Here is a 19,345-nt window from a genome sequence, read left to right as displayed (position 1 = left end):
AAGACATAGATCGTGACCTGATCCCTCAGTGTTGGGAGCCAACATTTATAGCTACACAACTAAGGCCTATGGAAGGCCCATCCAGAAGATTGCCTCTGATACAAGGATATTAGTAACACCTACATTATTGGCATATAAATAGTGACCAGTCTGCATATATGGCAAACAAAACTTACAATATCGGGATATAAAATTTTAAACAAATCTCTATACACCTTCTGGAAAGCTTTATAGTAGAATTATTCTGTGTCTTTCTGTTTTTCTAAGTTTCATTTCTTTTAAGTTTTTGTTTCCTGGTATACTAGTCATACAGCTTTTGTTCCCGAAAGCAGTTTCTCCCAGGACTAAGATTAGAGACTAAATTATTATAATAGTTTTGTTTTCTTGCCTCTAGCCAGGCAGAACATTCCTAGTTTCATTACATGCCGAAACTCTTGGCCTGCCTCCGCCCCTGGCCATCGTCATGGCAACTCTGCATTTCATTGTCCAAGAGTGTGACAACTATGATTTGATTAATGTACTTAGATCGAATTTTCTATCAGAAAGTTTAGAAATATATATATACACAGTTCAGTTACCCACATATAACACTATGTGAATTTGTGTTCAACAGTATGACAACTACCATACAGTTTATAAGAAAATTCATGATAAGATATTTGCTACACATGTATATTAGAAAATAGGTTTTAAGTATAATCGTAGTTGTATTTTTAGTATGATTTTAGATAGAGTAGAAAATAAGTTTAAATAAGTTTATAGTTTCATAATAATAAAAATTTATTTTAGTGATGACAAAGGTGAAAGGAAATTAATTAAAAATAAGTTCATAAGATATAGTATAAGGTTAAGTTTAGCATAGTGTTGCGTTTAATCATTAAGTGAATAATTATATAAAAGGAATTATTAAGCTTATATATGATTAGATTTATAAAATTTATATAAGTCATGGTAAGGTTTTATAGTTTATGAATAAGTTTTAAATCAGTTATAGGGCATTATGTTGAATCATATTAGGTTAATAGTACAAATAAACATTAAGCCATTTAAATAAATTTATAGATTGTAGGATAATGTTAAGTTGATAATATTAATCGTTAAAGCTATTAGGAGTTATTAAACTAGGATTTAACTTAGAAAAATTTTGTATTAATCAGAGTTTAGAACAAGAAGTACAGCATGAATGGTGTAGAACAAGAAGTACAGCATAAATGATTTATTGAACATTATGGGAAACGGTTTGTAAAATCATTGTTAAAAATCATGCACCTGTTATTTCAATGTAAGTTTTGTGAAGCATGTCATGCATCATAAAATTGAATTGTTTGCTTGGAACTCGTTAATCTTGTGATGGTCTTGTGATATATAGTTTGTAAAGCACAATACATACCATGGAATTTGTATACCCCCAGTAAGTAATTATCACACTGCTGGAGAGTATAGAAAATAGTATAAAAGTTAGAAGGAGTTTGAATAAAATTCGTACTCAGTCCTGATCAGACTGATCCCAGAAGAACTGCCTCCGAGTGGTTTCTTCTCACCGTCTTGACTCTCCGTTGCGGGTCCAACCCTCCCTCATAGATCGGTGCCGGTCACCGACACCTCAGGAACATGTGGTGATCCAGCTTTGAGGCAGCAACCTTCAAGGTGAGGGCACTTAGGGGAAGTTGGAAACTCCTTAGCTTGCATCTCTGCTTTGAATGGTAGGCTTGTCACCCACAGTGTTGAGGGATTCACCTACCTCATTGGGGTCCATCTGTAGAATTTGTCTGTCTAAACAGTGGAAAACTCCGGGAGCACTTCTGCTTTCATGTAGCCTCCTAATAATTGATGGCCATAAATTCCCATGCTAACTCTCACTTATTGTAACTGTACTTCCTTTGTCCTAATTATTCCTCCTGGGCTTTCCCTTACAGGCTTGTGTTGAACACTATCATACAATGTAAGTGTTTCCGACCCAGAGGCCAGCATGGTGACCGCTGCATGGCCCTGACAATGCAAATATTGGTAAAAACAATACAGTTGCCTTTCCACCAAAAGATAACATATTTTTTCTTTTTCAAATTATAAAGAAATATGTACTGCTTTTAAAAAGTCAAATTAGATCTCTGTGAATTGAAAGTCTTTTCTTGTATATCTGTCCTCCAAACTCATTCCCTTCTTAGAAGGTGTAAGCAAAAACGTGTTTTTGTTTTTGTTTTTGTTTTGCATCCTGCAGCTCCTTTTTATTGTATCTCCTGTCACTGAAGATCAGAAGGGGACCTGGAGCCTTATCCAATCAGCAGATGATGACTTGAAAACTGTCCAATCAGAGAGTTGCAGGAAGTGAGGAGGCAGCTTCTGGCTGCTGACGAGGCTTTTTGTATCTGGCTCTGGAGGAAATGGTGGGTCATCTCCGAGGGAGTCGTGGGTCTTTATTCAGCCTTTGTCACCCTGTGATCTGCTTGTCCTGAGTGTCCATAGGGAGAATGCCATGACACCCGGAAGCCAGGAGATGATGACTATGGGGTGGGTGTGAGAAGATGAGGGAGGGTGTACCTGGATGACACTATGGTGGGACCAGCCTTCCCATCAGGTTCAATCCTGCACTCAACCCTGCTGGCAGTTTGGCCCGGTCCCACAGGCTGAGGGGGAGTTGGACAGGTCCCCAGGGTCCTGATCCCGCAACTAACTCGCTCAGGTGAGCCTTCTCCAGGCAATCCCACTCTCCGGATATGCGGGTTTGGGGAGGGTTGTGGTGGGGGGAACTGAATCATGGTGGGAGGAGCTGTGTCCTGACCCCATTCCTCTCTTCTTCCCAAGGTTAATGGGTGCCTCCTTCACAGAGCTATGGGCTCCCCTTGGGCCAATAGTGGATCGTGAATCCCTAGGCCCCATTTGGCACTTGTGGTGTTTGGCCCTGAATGGCCTGGGAGAAAAGGCTTTCAGAAGTGGCAGGGGGAAGCCCTGGTGCTGACCAAGCTTGCAGTCCACTGCAGTACAGGGGCATACCACTGTACTCCAGCCTGTGTAGCACAGTGAGACTTTGACTCAAAAAACAAATGCTCGCCAAAAGCAAAGAATGACATTGCAAAATAATTTTAAAAATCCATTTATTAGCAATCAATAGCAGGTACAAATGTGAAATCAACTGATGTCATGGTTCCCAAATATATGAAATAAATGTGGTCAAAATAAAGCAAAAAATACACAGTAGCACAGGAGCAATGAAATAATGAAATGCCAGATAAAAGATCAACAAGGATTCAGAAGATTTGAATGACACTAGGGACAATTTAGAGTGAAAAGTCTTACACAGAACTCTCCAATCAACACCATCAAGCACAACATATTCAGTTGAACATAGCACACTCTCCTAGATAGACAATGTATCAGAACACAAAACAAATCTTAGCACATTAAAGAAGACTGAAATTAGCCAGGTACAGGAAGGCATGTCTGTAATCCCACACTTTGGAAGATGGAGGTGAGAGAATTGACTGAGTTCACAGGTTCAAGACCAGTCTTGGCAATGTGGTGAAACCATATTTGTACAATAAATTTTTAAAAATTAGCTGAGCATAGGCTTCCTTCTGTTGTTCCAGCTACTTGGAAATCTGCAGTGAAAAGATTGCCTGAGCACAGTGGGTCAAGGCTGGGATGTCCATAAGCATGCCAAGGCATGCCAGCGTGGATGGGGAAGTAAGACTCTAACTTAAAAAAAAAATTAAAAAATAAAAGCCACAGTGGTGGAAGAAAAGTTGTGATCTGGTTGTGTCTTACTGAAGAGTGAAGTTCACACATGAGCAGAGACTTTGTCTTGCAGTGTGTTTACTTCCTGCTGGTCTTCCTTCTCACCTATGTCAGGGAGAGAGGAACCAGCCAGTCTGAGTGTTCAGAGTCTAGGGGTCAAAGTCCATACACGGTAAGTCCTTTATTACAAATGAGCTCTGCCGGGCTCGGTGGCTCAGCCTGTAATCCCGCACCTTTGGGAGGCTGAGGTGAGCGGATTGCCTGAGCCCGCGGGTTCGAGACCCACCTGGGCAGCGAGACCTCATCTCTACAATAAATCAAAAAATCAGCCGGGCGTGGTAGTGCATGCCTGTAATTCCGGCTACTTGGAAGGCTGAGGCGGAAGGATCGCCGGAGCCCAGCAGGTCGAGGCTGCGGTGGCCGGGAGCGGCCACTGCACTCCAGTCTGGGTGACAGAGTGAGACTCCAACTCAAAAAAAAAACAAAAACAAAAACAAATGAGCTCTGATAAAAGAGTAACCAATATTATAAGCAATGGAAGGCAAATCACATATTGTCAGTGATGAATAATGTTCTAAAACCATAAATCTTTTAGGAAGCACAGCATTTTGTTACATTTAAATAAAATTGGTGGAACTACACTTTTATCATTTCTAAATATTTTAGAATTTCATGTTGCTGATGACACAGTTTCTGGAGTTCATTGTCCACCATAATTCAATACTCCCTCATCATGCTCCTTACTCTTTCACTTCCATTGTATCGTCATACAGAAGAATGGCTTTTTCTTCTTAAATTATACATCTTAAGCCAGGCTCAGTGGCTCAGTCTGTAATCCCGCGCCTTTGGGAGGCTGAGGTGAGTGGATTGCCTGAGCCCGCGGGTTCGAGACCCGCCTGGGCAGCGAGATCTCATCTCTATAATAAATCAAAAAATCAGCCGGGCGTGGTAGTGCATGCCTGTAATTCTGGCTACTTGGAAGGCTGAGGTGGAAGGATTGCCGGAGCCCAGCAGGTCGAGGCTGCATTGGCCAGAAGCGGCCACTGCACCCCAGTCTGGGCGACAGAGTGAGACTCCAACTCAAAAAAAAAAAATTATGCATCTTAGAAGCTAATACTGGTAATCAAATCTCTCAAGTAATTTTTGTTTTAAAAATGTTTCATTGTTTACTATTCTTTAAAGATTTTCAATTTTAGCTTTAATATTTTATATCAGCAATGTTAATACTCATTTCTCTGTTTTGGGGGAAAATAAAAGATCATTTGGAAATACTCAAGTGATTTTAGTGTACTTTTTTGTTTTTGGTTTGTATTTTCAACGTATTATATTACTTATATATTAGTATTTATAATTTGTATATATACATAATACATACGTATATAATTTTTTTGAGTTGGTGTCTCTCTTTCACCCAGGTTGGAGTACAGTGACATGATTATGGCTCAAACAATGAGATCAAGCAATTCTTTTCTCCCTAAGCCTCCTGAGAACATGAAGACAACATGCACCACCACACCTAATTTTTACTTGTCTTTTGTAGATACAACTTCTTGGTACATTGTCCAGGCTGCTCTCAAACTCCTGGGCTCAAGACATCCTCCCACCTTGGCCACCCAAAGTATTGGGATTACAGTCCTGAGCCACCATGCCTTTCCCCTCTCTGCTTTTAGGTGTTTCCCCGTTTTTGTGATATTACGTAGTTTGACTAATATTGCATGTAATATTGTATTTTTTATTTTTGACACTTTATTTCTAAACTTAGAAACAAACCACTACATAAATACTTGAGAAGGGTTTCACATATTTGCATTCAAGCCTTCTTTTATGGTAAACTGTATTTGTATATCTTATCACTCAGACTTTTCTTTCTTTCTTTTTTTTTTTTTTTTTTTTTTGAGTTGATGCCTCACTCTCTCACCCAGGCTGGAGGACAGGGGCATGCTGACGGCCACTGCAGCCTTGACTTGCTGGGTTCAGGTGATCCTTCCGCCTCAGCCTTCCAAGTAGCCGGAATAACAGGGGCATGCTACCATGTACGCTAATTTTTTTTTTATTTATTGTAGAGATGAGGTCTTGCCAACTTGACCGAGCTGGTCTTAAATCTGTGGTCTCAGGCAATCCACTCACCTTGGCCTCTGAAAGTGTTGAAATTACAGGGTGGGCCACTCAGACTTTTCTAAACTTTGTGAGTATATACATTGTGCTCAATGTTTCTGCTCAGGCCCAGTGTGGTGGCTCACACTATAATTGAGGACATTGGGAGGGCGAGGTGAGGTGATTGCCTGAGCCCATGTGTTAGAGACCAGCCTGGACAACTCAGTGAGACCTCATCTCTACAATAAATCATAAAATTAGGTGTATATAATGAAGTGTGCCTGTATTTCCAGCTTCTTGAAAGGTTGAGATGGAATGCTCTCCTGAGCCTAGCAGGTAGAGGATGTGGTGGCTGAATACATGCCACTTCATTCCAGTCTGGGTGACAAGGTCAGACTCCAACTAAAAAAAAAGAAACTGCTGCTCATTAGTCCTGTTACCAACTCAATCAAATTTAATTTTTATCCCATACATTTTATGTTGCTAATTTATCATATTTCTAATTGTTTTATTTGACTGTTTTCCAAATATGGCTAGTCAACTTTATAGTGTCTTGGTATTTCCACATTTATCTTTCTCACTGTACAGCCAGTCCATGAAGAACATGGGTGTGACCTGCATAAGTCCATTTTTTTTTTAACAAATACGTTGGAAGTATTTTTGGTTTTGTTTTTATTGACAATTTGTGATCATGTAAAACAAACTAACAAACCACATAGTTTAGGAATATATTTCACCAAGTTAACGTATCACAAGCACATTAGTTAGTAGCATATTCTAGTGTATTTTGACATTTACTACCATGAAACATATGCAAATCTATCATACAAATGGAAACTAAAAATGTATGCATTTACAGGTTACAAAAAGCATCATTAGCAGTTGGGAAAAGTGTAAATAAATGTAAAGATGAAGTGTTAACTCATAAGGGCATAAAATTAGAAAACACTGTGTATCAATTAATAATCTTGTGGACATGTCCTGCTGCTCTGTGAATGCAATCATTGTGAGATTGTTTCTCACACCATGTGAAGCTAATATTTCTATATGAGCACTTGGTCTCTCCAGAGCAAATCACAGAAATTATAGACTGATTGCATATATGGGCAAAAGATGGGGAGGCAAGGCTATCAACATATAAATCTTGAAGACATTCCAGATACCAGAGCCCACACCAGAGGAACTAGCATCTAACGACTTCACGGGACAAGTGCTTCCAACTCAGTGCCAGGTGATTGGAAAGGAAACAGAAGAGGCTGGACATGGTGGCTCATGCCTGTAATTCCAACAGTTTTGGAGGCAGAGTAGAGAGGACTGCCTGAGTCTAGGGTTTCCAGGTCAGCTTGGGAAACTTGGTTAGAACTTAACAATGAACCCAATAATTAACCGGGCATGATGGCATATGTTTGTGGCATCAGCTACTCAGGAGGCTAAAAGGGCAGGACGGCCTGACTTCAAGACTGAGTGGCCATGAACATGCCACTGCATTCCAACCTGGGGAATACAGTTAGACTCCAAACTCAAAAAAAAAAAGTGCAGAAATGCAAGTAAACACACTGGCATTTCACAAGCTGGCAGAAGGGTTCTGAGGTTAGAAATTGCTTTTGACATTTGTGGTAACAGTTCCCCACAACAACAGGGTACTCAAACTGAAGCCAATGGCGGAAGCAGAATTGGTATCATATAGCCATGTTTTTAGAGAAATGAAAATGTAAAACCATCAGACAGAAACTAAGATATGTTTCTGTCAAGCTACACCAAGTGTCCCACCTCTCTTGCCTTTTCTCCTTCACTTTTTCCACCTCTGCCACCTAAGACAGTGAGACCAGATCCTCTTCTTCCACCTCATCCTGATACTCTGATGGTGAAGATGGCAAGGATGAAGTACTTTATAATGACCTGCTTTCATTTAATGAATAGTAAATATACTTTTTCTACTTTATGATTTTCTTGCTCTTTTCAATCCAGGGTATACCCATGCAGGCTTATTACATGGATCTATTGCATGATGGCCAAGTTTTAGCACCTGTTGAAACCATCAACGAAACACTGCAGAGAGTGCCCAACAGGCAGTTTTTAAACACTTGGCTTCCTTGCACATCACTAGTTTCTAGGATCCACTATCCTCATTTTTATATGTGTGTACGCAGTTTCTAGCTCTCACTTATATGTGAGAACATGCAGTATTCACTTTTTCCTTTCGACTTAATTGACATATTTTTGTAAGAATACTGTATATAATACATATACAAATTATGTTAATGAATTATTTATGTGAAATCCACAACAATGCAGTTTCCTCATTCTGAAAATGTTGTCTCTTACACAGAGGTACAAATTCATTCTAAGAGGAATATTTATTGCATTTTAAAGAGCACTTATTACATATCAAGCACTGTTTTGTGTTTGTTCACTTTGTCGGAATGTCAAAAAATTCAAAAATAAAACAAGTCCTAGACAGATAAACTCTCCCAAGTTTTCACTGAACATATTAGCCCAAAGTCAATAAAAATTAATTATTGCAAGGATTGCCTGAGTCCAGGAATTCAGGATGAGACTGGGCAACCTGGTGAGTCGTCATTTCAAAAAATTAGCTGAGTGTGGTGGTGCATGCCTGTAGTTTCAGCTACTTGGAAGGGTGAGGTGAAATGAACACCTGAGCCCAGGAGGTAATCAAGACTATGGGGGCCATGAGCATGCCACTGTACTCCACTCTGGGGCAGAGTGAGACTCCACCTTAAAAAAATGAATTTTACTCACAGAGATTTGTGACCCGTTATAATGATTTTCAGTGTTAAATTGTTAACAACTTAAAAATCTCCTTCCAAGCCAGGCTCGGTGGCTCAGCCTGTAATCCTGCGCCTTTGGGAGGCTGAGGTGAGTGGATTGCCTGAGCCTGTGGGTTCGAGACCCACCTGGGCAGTGAGACCTCATCTCTACAATAAATAAGAAAATCATCTGGGCATGGTAGCGCATGCCTGTAATTCCGGCTACTCCAAAGGCTGAGGTGGAAGGATCGCCGGAGCCCAGCAGGTTGAGGCTGTGGTGGCCGGGAGTGGCCACTGCACTCCAGTCTGGGTGACAGAGTGAGACTCCAACTCAAAAAAAAAAAGAAAAGAAATAACAAAGATAGAAGAAGAGCTAAATGAGATTGGAAAAAAAAAAAAACTCCTTCCAGGCTGAAGGATCACTAATCCAATGTAAATGATAACAAAATTACCTTCTGTTTAAAGTATTACAAGTTATTTTTGTTAAACTTTGGCACAATATTTCCCTTTCAGAAGGTCAAAACCATACCACTCCTCTCATCAAAAGTGGAGAAAATTTTTTTTTTCTTTTTGAGTTGGCGTCTCACTCTGTCACCCAGACTGGAGTGCAGTGGCCACTCCCGGCCACCACAGCCTCGACCTGCTGGGCTCCGGTGATCCTTCTGCCTCAGCCTTCAAAGTAGCAGGAACTACAGGCACACGATACCACGCCCAGCTAATTTTTGATTTGTTGTGGAGATGAGGTCTCGTCAAGTTACCCAGGCGAGTCTCAAACCCACGAGCTCAGGCAATCCACTTACCTCAGCCTCCCAAAGCACTGGGATTACAGGCTGAGCCACCAAACCCGATGAGTTGGAGAAATCTTTAAAAAATCACTGTTAGCCAGGCTTGGTGGCTCAGCCTGTAATCCTGTGCTTAGGGAGGCTGAGGTGAGTGAATTGCCTGAGCCCGCGGGTTCGAGACTCGCCTGGGCAACTTGGTGTGACCTCATCTCCACAATACATTAAAAATTAGCTGGGCATGGTTGCACACACCTGTAGTTCCAGCTACTTTGGAAGGCTGAGGCAGAAGGATCGCCAGAGACCAGCAGGTCGAGCCTGTGATGGTTGCGAGCAGCCACTGCACTCCAGTCTGGGTGACGGAGTGAGACTCCAACTCAAAAAACAAAAAAATGAACTGTTATTTACACAAAGTAAAAAGAACATGAGCAAAATTATTCAATGATATACTTTAGTTGTGGAGGAAAAATATACATCCATTGTGAATTACATTTTCATAGTGCTTTCAAACATCATTCAATTACATTTTTAAAAATTCTTGAAATTTCTAAGTAGGCTAAATAATGGTCAATTTATGAACATAGCCTTGCAAGGCAAGTCAAAAGAGGATGCCCACAGGAAGATTCCGAACTACAAGCCATTAGATATCAGTGGAATAAATTGAATGTGAAGTAGACAAAACTGATTGACTTTCAGATTTTATATTATTTCTTTTGTTCCAACAATGTCTTTTCCAACTTAGGCATACACTCACACACAAGAACTCAACTTCCTCTTCTTTAGCTCTCATATTCATAGCTTTAGAGAGATAACAGTATATTTCATTCAGCGTAAATAATACATGCAAGTTTGATGTTTATGCCCATAAACATTCTTTTGTAATATATCAATATACACTTATGGCTTGTAAGTATTGATACTATGAAGCTACATCAAGATATTGATGATCTGACCTTATTTTCTCCTTAACTTGTAACTAATAAAGCAACTGATTTCTAAAACTCTCAATGTTTCTTTGTCATTTATTCCAGTGGAAGATATATTATCTTGAACACTCACCACATGCAGAACTTACAATAACGCTCAATGTGAGCCACAAAACCTCTCCATTTAGATCTTTTCATGGAGATTACATATCAATGTTCTTCATCCTCCATGAAAAATATGAGATGACTGCTGGTCAACTACCAGACAAGGGTCTATCACAACTCTAATGTATATACAAATGTAAAAAATGTCTAAAGCCTTTTGACAATAGACTGTCCATTGGAGACAGTATTTTGATTTGTTATCAACTGACCCCATGTTTTTACATAAACACTAGGAATGAAGGCATAGCATCAAGTGAGTTGGATTACATTAATACTGTTTGCTTTTCAAAATATCCTCAAATTCTGTCTATGTAAAAATAAAAGTATACAAGGAGTATACTTATCCTTTCCTAAAATGAAAAGAAAACAAAAAAAATTCTAAAGCCATTCAATATCTGATGTTTATTTATACTTGACTTTTCATTTAAAAATTTCCATATAAATTGCATCTGTAAAGTTTTCAGTCTGAATACCTAAGTATTTCCAATGGCATATATTTTGAACAAAGGTCAGTTCACATTCTTTAAATTTGTAGACTGTCTCCAATGGACAGTCTAATGTCAAATAAAATTTTCTCTGGTTAAAGGCTTTAGACTTTTTTTTACATTTGTATATTCAAAAGATATGTGGTTTAAGTCAAGATATTGGTACCCTTTACATCTGTAAGTTTCTCACCATTTCTCTATTGTTTGTATTTTGATATATGATTTTGCAGTCATTACAGATACTGAAAATTTAAAAGTATAAATTTTTGATGTAGAGAACTCTTGGATTAACAAGTGAAAATCTTTTCACCATCCCTACCATCATAAGGTTAGGGTTAGATGCTCATATGTCAACCAAGTATAATCACATTTCAGTCATATATATAGTTTCTCCATAGTATGGATTTTCACATGTCCCGGAAGTCATATATAAGAGCAACAGGCTTTAACATTTTTTATACTTGTAGAGTTTCTCTCCAGTATAGATGATCATGTGTCCAGCAAATTCATTGTGAGAGTGAAAGGCTTTGCCACAATCAAGATATTTGCTGGTTTTACATCCAGCAATTTCTTTTTGAGAGCAAAGGCTTTTCCACATTCTTCATATTTGTAGGGATTCTCTGCAGTATGGATGGTCTTAGGTACAGCAAATCCTTTATGAGAGTGAAAGGCTTTGCCACATTTGTAGGGTTTCTCAACACTATGGATGTTGACATATTGAGCAAGTCTGGAATAAAAGTGAAAGGCTTTTCCACATGGTTCACATTTGTAGACTTTCTCTCCACTATAGATACTCTGATATTCAACTAACTTTGAGTACCTATGAAAAGCTTTGTCACGTTGTTCACATTTTTAAGGTTTCTCACCAGTATGGTTGGACATGTGTCCAGCAAATTCTTTGTGAGAGTGAAAGGCTTTGCCACATTCTTTACATTTGTAGGGTTTCACTTCAGTATGGATGGTCTTATGTTGAGCAAGTTGTGAATGAGTGCAAAAGGCTTTGCCACATTCTTCACATTTGTAGGGTTTCTTTCCAGTATGGATCATAGTATGTTGAGCAAGATCTGAACAAGTGTGAAAGGTTTTGCCACATTCTTCACATTTCTAGGGTTTCTCTCCAGTATGGACACTCTGATATCAAAGAAGACCTGAGTGCCAATGAAAAGCTATGCCACATTTTTCATTTGTAGGCTTTCTCTCCAGTTATGGATAATCATGTGTCTAGAAAATTGTTTGGGAGAGTGAAAGGCTTTCCCACATCCTTCACATTTGAAGACTTTCTCTCCAGTATGGATACTCTGATGCTCAATAAGACCTGAGTGCCACGGAAAGACTTTGCTACATTCTTTACATTTGTAGAATTTCTCTCCAGTATAGATACTCTGATGTCAAATAAGACCTGAGTGCCAATGAAAGGCTTTGCCACATTCTTCACATTTGAAGGCTTTCTCTCCAGTATTGATATTCTGATGTTTAATAATACTTGAGTGCCAACAAAAGGCTTTGCTACATTCTTCACATTTTTAGGGTTTCTCTCCAGTATGGAAAATCTGATGTTGAATAAGACCTGAGTGCCAATGAAAGGCTTTTCCACATTCTACACTTTTATAGGATTTCTCTCCAGTATGGACAACCTGATGTTTAATAAGTTCTGAGTGCCAATAAAAGGCTTTGTCACATTCTTCACATTTGTAGGGTTTCTCTCCAGTATGGATGATCAGGGGTTTAGCGAATTGTTTTGGAGAGTTAAAGGCTTTGCCACATTCCTCACATATGTAGGGTTTCTCTACAGTATGGATGGTCATGTGCAGGGGGCCAGCCCCTGCAGATATTGGGGGTCCCTGGTAGGAAAGATGGCATCAGCAATTAAACTAGAGGGATAGATATTAAAAGAAAGAAAGATGGAGGGATGGAGAGAAAGAAAGAAACTGGACTCCTGTCTTGTGCAGAAGCCATTTAATTGTGCAAACCATAAGCCTTTTATCCTAAATTTTCATGGGTTAAATCACAAGACTTTCATGTGAACACAAAGCCAGGTGGATGAGGGACATCACCCACCCACCAGGCATTTTCCCAAGCATGAGGAAGGACAATCCCAAAATTATCTCACTGTTCCTTATGCTTGGTTAATGTTCCTCAAAAGCAATATAACAATTCTAACATCATAATATTCTAATAATCAATAACTTCTAAAGCTTATGCATACACAACACCTAATGACTAACTTAGATCCTAATTTCTTTCTATTCTACTCTAATTCTACCTGTACTATAGAAACTCTTAATTATAGCCTAAACCAGTTCCTAAAGAATGTGGCCCAGTCCAAAGATCACGCTGGGTGTTTCTAGGAAAAATTGATTACAACCTCTTAACAAAATGACTATTCTAAAATCCTATATATCTATTTTAACTTCTATAAAAGTTTCTAATTCCTAATCCTAATGTATAAAGCTGATCATCAGCAATAAAGCTTCTAAAAATAAAACCCAAATATAAACTGCAAATTGTACTAAAGTCAAAACCGCAATAGTAGAAAATAGGAACAATGAAATTTCTAAAGTTAGCTGTATTCTTATTAAACCTCAAAATATCATGTTTGATCATGCTTGAACTAATATAATTCTCTGATGTTAGCATGACCTATTCTACAATACTTTCTATGAGTAAAATAAAGTCAGTTTCTATAATAAGTAGAAAAAAACATACACTAATTTTAACTAAGACCGGTTTAAAAGAATGCAGCCCAGTCCAAAGTATGTGCTGGGCCCTCAGCAATGTGGCCCAGTCCAAAGTTCGTGCTGGGCCATTTCTGGTAACTCTAGATAATCATCTATACCATCTAAAGCTGAAAGCAGCTCTCCATATGTATATACTAATTCTACAGATATACTTTTAAATCTTATAAATAAGCTTGTACCATATTAAAGGCTCCCAAATGTGACCTGAGTTTGAATTATATCTAATACCTAAGCCAAAATCACAGTTCATGGGAAACAGGAACAATGAGTCTAGAGTTAGGCATGCCTGTCACAGTCACAGAGCCTTCAGCTTAGGTCAGCAGAGTTCCTTTTGGCTAAGTGTGAAAGGGAGGAGAGAATGGGTTCAACAGCTCCCAGACACATCCTAGTGGTCTCAGGGTCCATGAACCTCCCTGATCCCTAATGCTCAGTGGGCCTCCATGGCCAGCTCCCAACATCTCCCCCTTTTTTATTTTTTAGCACAAAACCGTGAGACTCTGTGTTGAGCTGAGAAATGCTCTTTTTTAGTACTCTGAAAATAGCTGGAAGCAGGCATAGCAACACAAGAATCACTACCCTGCAAATTCCCACATTAATGAGTATATACTTTTGGTTAATGAAGGATGAAAAGTTATTAAATATAGAACTAGCCAATTCGGTGGATTGAAACTGTTTTTCAGCAATAGTTATATCATGTATTTCTTGATGTAATTTAGTAAGGTCTATACTCAAGTCAGAATGATTCCCAATTCCAAGAATATGATTCTTTATCTTGTCCCAAGTATGGACAGACTTACATACCTCCAAAGGAGTGAGGCAAATCCACTTAAATTCAGAGTGACATCAGAGAGCCAATTTTACCTTTAAAGTCACAAGCTCTTGTCCTACTGCTAAAACTGCCTCTAAAGCATTAACTTTACTTTCTAACTTTCAATCTATAATCTCCTGAGTAGCTAATGTAATGGAAACATGCTTAGATAACTGATCTGCAAAGGTTGCTGTATGAACTTCCTTAGATAGAGCTACAGCTGATATTGTTGCCAAAGTAGCAATAGCTATCAATGCTGTATTTCCCAAAATCAAAGTAGTCAAAAATCTTTTCTGTCTTTCTAAAAGAGCATTAGCCTCATACAATGTCTGTAAACCATATTCATCATACCAACAAGATGACAAATGTACTGGAAGCATTAAGTAAGGAGGCTGTCTGAGAATAATAAATCCCTTATAAGAGGCATCAGTTAAACAACTAGTTAATACACATTGTTTACAAGAGAAATTATAAACATCATTTTGACGTTTTATGATCAATGATTGATAGTCGTTCCAAGCCAACAGCACATAAGGAGACTGTAGGCAAGCTCTTATTTTATAGTGTTGAACTCCCCTGTGAGGTCGGGACAGAACAACAGTCTTTATGGCAGCAACAGCTCTCCACAAATGGGGTTGGATAATTTGTTTGTTTCTAATGATAGTTAACACTGGAGGTATCTATCCATTAATATGCCATCTAGCAGGGGTGGGGTCTTCCTCATTTAGCCTTGTAGTATAGGGTTGTAGATTAAACCCCAGTCACTGATAGCTAATCTTTCACAGGGTATAAAATAGTCCACTTTAGAGTCATAAACACCGTCTCTCCACTTTGGATATCTGGCATCACGTTGAACAAGCAGCCAGTCTTTTTCAGTGTTATTGAAAGAACAAACAGGCATATTGGATGGTGGTGAAGTTTTTGCAGCTAAACTAGGATCAATTCTTCCAGGCATTAGCATTTCAATCCACCAGTCCTCTCTGTAATTACTCTGTGTTTGACTATCAGTAAGCAAAGTTTTGAGAAATGACATAAGACAAAACTCCCTATAATAATTAAAGTTAGAATGATCATAAAAGCAAATAGGAGGTGAACAAGAACTGCCTTCATAAGTATAGTTATTAATGACATGTTTAGTTTGTGCATAAAACAAGGCATGTCCCCCCATTAGTTGGGGAGAGTCAGAAAAGACATTAATGGCCTCATTTATCCCAAGTAATTGACTGGAAAGTAGGAGGATTAGGCATATACACCCAGTATGTTTTATTAGCCTCTGAAGAAGCCACTGGATCAATCTGGTTCATTAAGAGAGCAAACATAGCCAAGAACAATGTTACCAGTCTGATGGGAGTGTGTTGGGAACTCAACATATCCCCAGCTTCTTCTGTCAGAAATTCCATCTGGCCCCAGGTTGGTAGAAAGGAGTGGCGGATGCTGAAAACACTTTGTCTAAGGGTGGTTCTTCTTGCCCTTGTCAACCTGGGATGTGAGTCTTCACCTTGGATGATGAGTCATCTCACTGGGTTGGTCAGGGAATCCCCTTGTTCTTCAGGAGGTTGCCAAGTCTGATCTTGTTCCACAGGTGATAACTCATCCAGTAGCATGGAGAACAGCTCCTCCTCCTGGTGACCGGTATGAACTGCTTCATGGTCATTCCTCCATATTGGCCCAATTCTGGCTATCCTTCATGGGCACCGGATTAATCAGGGCATTTCTTAGCAATTGATCAGGGACCAAGATAAGAGAAGGCTTGTCCTGCGGGAAGATACAAGCATAGCCCCTCCCACTGGTCAATAAAATGTCAGGTCCTCTCCATTGTCCTGTAAGGAGATCTTTCCATTTTACCATAGGTTTAATTCTTTCATCTGGGTTCCAATATCTAGCCATAGCTGACTTGCCTGATGAATCCAAATTTAGATGATTAATAACAAATAAGTCATGGTTTAAAACATGGTGGGGAGAACTATACTTAAACTCCTCCTCTTATAATTTATTTATTTGATTTTTTAAAGTTTGGTAAGCTCTTCAACTATGGCTTGACCTTGTGGATTGTAAGGAATTTCTGTGGAATGAGAAATATTAAATTGGCAGCAAAATTATTGAAAAGATTTAGATGTACATGCATGGCCATTGTCAGTCTTCAGTTGTTTGGGCATTCCTAGCTGTGAAAAACAAAAGAATAAGTGTTGTGCCACATCCTTGTAGGCTTCTCCAGTCCTTGCTGAAGCTAGAGTGACATGGGAAAATGTATCTACAGTCACATGCAGATAAGACAATTTCCCAAAGCTAAGAAAATGAGTTACATCCATTTGCCATAGCACATTAGGTTTTAGTCCTTGAGGGTTAACTCCTCCTGGAGCTGGAACAAAAGTGGGACAAGTTTTGCAATTTTTAACAATTTGCCTAGCTGTTTCCCTTGGCAAATGAAACTGATAACGTAAGGCAGTAGCATTTTGATGATGAATTTGATGAGAAAGTTGAGCCTGAGTAACTGCCTCAGCCTCTACTGCGGCACACACAGTAGGCTTAGTCAGGGCATCAGTCAATTGATTGTCTTGGTGTAGAGGTCCTAGAAGACCAGAATGAGAACTAATATGGCCCACAAAGAATTGTTCCTTTCTATTATTATTCAGCTGCTGTAATTGAATTAATAGTTCCAAAATTGCAGTTTTGTTGGTCACGATGGAAGCTGTTTCGATATGAGGAAACAATTCTGCAATATAACAAGAATCAGTGTATAAATTAAATTTGGAAAATTCCAGGGCAGTGAAGGCATACAAAACTGTCTTCAGCTCTGGGCTGAAGATTCAGAGGTGTTCAGCACATGAGATTCATTATTAATAACTGCCACAGCTTTACCATTAGATGAACCGTCAGTGAACCCCAAAGCTACCCCCTCAAGGGGAACTGAGGAACAGTTGTGAGGAAAAATTATAGGATTTTGTCTCACAAATTGTAACAGAGGACTTTTAGGTAAGTGGAATAGAATTGGTCTTCTGTAATCAGTTAATGCTACTTGCCAATCATCACTAGTTTGAAATAAAGTCTGAAATTGAAATTTGTTATAAGGAATAATTATATTGTGTACATCATGTTCAAATAATTCAACACTTCATCTTCCTTTGGTTACAAGCAAAGCCACTAAATAAGGATAAGAAGCCAAGATTTTTTTAGATGTTACCTGCAAATGGAGCCATTCCATTGGTCCTTCTTGCCACAGACACCCTATAGGAATATGGAGAGTGCCCAGAATAATTAAGTCCCACGGCAAGTGATAATCTATTCTCTTAACCTTTTGGGACTAAATAGCCTTTTCCACAAGGGACAGGGCTTCCTTGGCCTCTGATGTTAGATTTCTCTTAGAGTTGGGAGAAGAATCTCCCTGCAAAATATTGAATAAAGGTTTTAAATCTGACATGGTAATATGTAAATAAGGTCTAATCCAATTGATATCTCCCAATAGTTTTTGGAAATCATTTAAGGTCACCAAATGATCTTTTCATAACTGCAAAGGTTGATGACTCACTGTTTGTGTGTTTAACACATGGCCAAGATATGTGAAAGGAGGATTGGTTTGAATCTTTTCAGGAGTAATTTTCAAACTGCAATCAGAGCAATCACAGTTTCATTAAGATTTTCATGTAAACAAGCATGATTTTCGTGAGCCAGCCAAATGTCATCCATATAATGGACTAAATAGAAATTAGGATATTGGCTTCTAATACCTTGCAAAGCAGCATCCACATATTTCTGACACAAGGTAGGGTTGTTTTTCATTCCTTGTGGCAAGACTTTCCATTGAAATCTTTGAAATTGCTGTTTCAAGTTGTCAGATGGTAAGCTAAATGCAAACCGTGTACAGTCCTTTGGGCTTGAAGGTATAGTAAAGAAACAGTCCTGTAAATTAACGACTATGATATTAAAGCAAACTGGTATAGCAGCCAGAGATGGAAGTCCAGGCTGTAACACCCCCATGGGCTCCATGGTGGCGTTGATAGCTCTTAAATCCTGCAAAAGTCTCCATTTACCAGATTTTTTATTTTCTTTCTTTTTTTTTTGAGTTGGAGTCTCACTCTGTTGCCCAGACTGGAGTGCAGTGGCCGCTCCCGGCCACCACAGCCTCGACCTGCTGGGCTCCAGCGATCCTTCCACCTCAACCTTCCAAGCAGCTGGAATTACAGGCATGTACTACCATGCCCAGCTGATTTTTTGATTTATTGTAGAGATGAGGTCTCGCTGCCCAGGCAGGTCTCAAACCTGGGGGCTCAGGCAATCCACTCACCTCAGCCTTCCAAAGGCATGGGATTACAGGCAGAGCCACCGAGCAGATTTTTTCTTAATAACAAAAATGGGGGTATTCCATGGGCTAGTTGAAGCCTCTGTATGACCAGCCTCCAGCTGCTGCTGGACTAGTTCTTTAGCTGTCTTAAGTTTCTCTGAGGGCATGGACCATTGTTCCACCCAAACCGGTTTGTCGTCTATCCAGGTTATAGGGTCAGCAGTTTCAGGAACAATGGCCCCTAGGACAAACTTGGATAGCCAATGCCAGCTCGGTCTGTTTTTTCATTCACTCGGACAGATTTTTGTACTTCCTGTCCATCTTTACCAAGTCACTTAAAGGGATCATAGCCCATTTGCAGAATTTGTGCTGAGACTTTAAAATTAGGGCTATACAAAAGCGTACCCATTTGTGACAGCATGTCTCTTCCCCATAAGGTAAAGGGGATAGATGGAATAACATATGGGCAAAAAGTTCCTGAAGTCTCATCATCTGCCCAATTTAAAATCTGCAAACTTTTGGCTACTGAAGGTGCTCAACCAATACCTACAAGTCCCAAAGGAGCCATAGG

Source organism: Carlito syrichta, unplaced genomic scaffold (assembly GCF_000164805.1).
Source record: "Carlito syrichta isolate Samal-C Ts95f unplaced genomic scaffold, Tarsius_syrichta-2.0.1 Scaffold316456, whole genome shotgun sequence".
NCBI classification, from domain to species: Eukaryota; Metazoa; Chordata; class Mammalia; order Primates; family Tarsiidae; genus Carlito; species Carlito syrichta.
This window is presented reverse-complemented; position numbering follows the sequence as displayed.